The 3,146-nt window shown below is 37.8% G+C and overlaps 1 non-coding gene across 1 annotated transcript; it reads right to left on the bottom strand.

Annotated features, from left to right (window-relative positions):
- Window positions 1-2,627: 2,627 nt before the first annotated feature.
- Window positions 2,628-2,733, bottom strand: LOC138837820 (U6 spliceosomal RNA). Its single transcript, XR_011375460.1, has one exon. It is a non-coding gene; the product is annotated as a U6 spliceosomal RNA (small nuclear RNA).
- Window positions 2,734-3,146: the final 413 nt, after the last annotated feature.

Genomic DNA, 3,146 nt, shown 5'->3' with positions numbered 1-3,146 from the left:
AGAATTGTGGATCCAAGTTTGATTTAGATAGGAAGCCCTACCTGGGTGGAGTGGTGGCCATTGATAAAACCTAAACTTGTAGCCCTCCACCTTCTGGTGGAGATAAACCTTGGGTACATATGCCCTTCTATGAGTCCTTGGAACACACCCATATTTGTTATTCAAAAGGCCTCTGGGGCTAGGTGTATGCTCCAAGATCTATGAAAGGTAAATGAACGGATGGAGCTAGTAGGCATCCCTAAGAGGTATGCCCTGGACTCCTGCTATACCTTCAGAATATAACTCGGTGTGATTGATATTAAAGATTGTTTTTTTCAATCCTCCTGCATCCGGATGACTGCAAAAAGTTTGCTTTCTCCATCCCTTCTCTTAAGTTTTCCCTGCCTGATTGGAGGTTTGAATGGACGGTGCTGCCAGAGGGAATGGCAAATAACCTGGCCTTTTGCCAACAATACTTCGCCACACTTCTAGGGCCTGTGTTGGGTTCAGATACCTCCCTTGTGTTTGCCTACCCGGATGATATAATCGTGGGGCACCAAGACCTAGGACACCTGGAGGGCCTACTGGCCCAGATTCGCACCATATTAAGAAAGGAGGGCTTCACCATAGCACTCAATATGATTCAAAAGTTACCTCCTTTTAAGGTGCTCTGGTTCCACCTTACCTTGACTCAGGACAGTCTCCTTAAGCCTTTGCTGGATATTCCAACCTCTCTGACCTTAACCCAACTTCAGAGCCTTTTAGGGGAAATCAATTGGCTGTTGCCATGGGTGCCTGTCCCTAAAGATAGTGTGTGCCTTATTTGCCCTATTAAAAGGCAGGATGCACCAAGAAGTTATTACAATTACAGACAGCCATTGGGCAATATTTTTGCAGTTCCAAAAAGGCCTCGATGAAGTTTTCCTGAAGAGGAATTCTATTTTTGAGCCCATTTCCCTTTGGTGGTTTGGAGGTGTTACATTGATTTCTGCAGTTTTAATTCAAAGGGGGGAGCCATTAGAGTGGGTTCACACTCCCCTGGGGGCACACCTCAGGTATAATCTCAGGCAGATCAACTTGCAGATGCTATCGTCTAGGGAAGGACCCAAGCCCAAAGGCATTATGGCCTTGAGCTTCACTCCAATGTTTTTCTTTTGGGGATGGCAGACATCGAGCAGCTCACTTAAGCCAATGCCTCATCTTGCTCTCTCCTTAGAGGGTTTCTAGGCCAAATTGACTGCCACCACAACTGGTTCCTTTGATTTTTTTAAAATAAGAGTTGTAATAGTTATGAAGGAGTATCATAGTAATTTTGAATTGCATTTCTCTAATGACTTCTGTTCCCAAAGCTTAAGCCAGCATAGAAGTAGCATTAAACACAACTTTGTAAACCCACTGGCGATTTTCATGGATTTTGGAATACATGTCTATTCAGAATTTGTGCCCAGTTTTAAGCAAGTTTCTTGTTAATCTCATCTTTAATCTCTCTATACAAAATCAATAATTAATTCAATGTAGTAGAAAGGAAAAAATTAAGTATCTCCTAAAAATTTTCATTTTTCAATTACGTGACATTGCTTAAATCATTTTCTGTTTACACTTGAGATTATATAAATTAATTTATTTGGACCTTTTACAAGGTTATATGTATTTTATTTATTTTACATTGATTGATCTTTCCAAAGCCTGTGTGTTTAATTTTCCTTGGTGTATTTCAGTATCATGTAGCTCATATTTCAGAGTGAAGAATAAATGGAAGGAAGCAAACAAAAAAATACAGTTCCTCTCATCTGATGAAGCCTCTACAAGAATGAGGAAAGAGTTCATCCTTCTAAGGAGCTACGATAGGATATCAAAAAGTTAATTCATTCTAATAGGTCTTCATTATCTTTACAATGTAGCGTAAATGATTTAAAACGCAATATACTGCTCAGATACTTATATGTTTTATCAGGTTTGTATATTTTCATATGGATTTCACCTCAGTTGTAATTCCTTCATTATTCTGTCCCTGATATTTTTACACTATCAAGACATAAGATCACCAGTTTGATTTAGAGCATGAGAAATTATCCATCTGGCTTCCTTGGAAGCAGTGCATAGTCAATTGATAACATTATTTCTGGTTGCTCATTACATGTAATGGTTTCTGTAATACGTATCACATTCTACGTAGTATTTAAAAATCTGCTTTGTTAACAATATTATATGGATAAAATTGGGGGAATAAACTCTTCCATTTCAGAACACTTTTATATGTTTTTAGTTGTAAAAGTACTGTACAGAGGGGTCACAGTTACACACACACACACACACACACACACACACACACACACACACACACACACACACACACACATTTTCTTGATCCATTCATGTACTGAGGGGCATCGGGTTGGTTCCATATCTTACCTATGGTAAATAATGCTGCAATAAACATAGTTGTGCTTGTAGTTTTAGTATGGTCTTGTTTCTGATCATTTGGGTGAATGCCCAAAAGAAGGATTGCTGCGTCATAGAGGATCTCTATGTGGAATCTTTTGAAGAACCTCCATTCTGCTTTTCAAAGGGGTTGACAAGTTTACACTCTCACCAAGAATTCAGTAGTGTTTACTTCTGGCCACATTCCCTCCAGCGTCTGTCATTGTAAAAATATTGAACGCTTCAGGAATTTGTGTGTCATCCTTCGAAGGAGCTATGCTCATCATCTCTGTATCATTCCAGGTTTAGGGTATGTGCTGCCAAATTGAGCACAGAACTTTTTTTTTATATATAAAGTGTAATTGATTTTCTTAAATTAGACACTTCAACAAAAAGTAAATGCAAAAGAATGGTCATGAAATATTTATTTCTTACATAAGCACATATTTAAGAAGAAACTCAAAATTGATATGTCAAAAACAAAGTATTACAAATATTTGTGGTTCAAGAGATGTGTAGAAGGAGGAGTTCAATTATTCTCTACAAGGCACCTGTCATAATGAACATTGCAGCAAGGGTTAAGGTTGTTAAACTTTTAATGCTTTAAATGGGTTTAATTTTGGGAATTTGCTTAAATATGCCAAAATAGGGACTGTTTGGCAGGTCATAAAAATTTTCCATGAAGTAGTTAAGATTTATGGTAGCAGACATATATTACTAAGTATTTATATTTCAGAATTTATAGA

This window comes from Dipodomys merriami, unplaced genomic scaffold (assembly GCF_024711535.1).
Source record: "Dipodomys merriami isolate MVZ:Mamm:240054 unplaced genomic scaffold, mDipMer1.0.p SCAF_276, whole genome shotgun sequence".
NCBI lineage: Eukaryota > Metazoa > Chordata > Mammalia > Rodentia > Heteromyidae > Dipodomys > Dipodomys merriami.
This window is presented reverse-complemented; position numbering and strand designations above follow the sequence as displayed.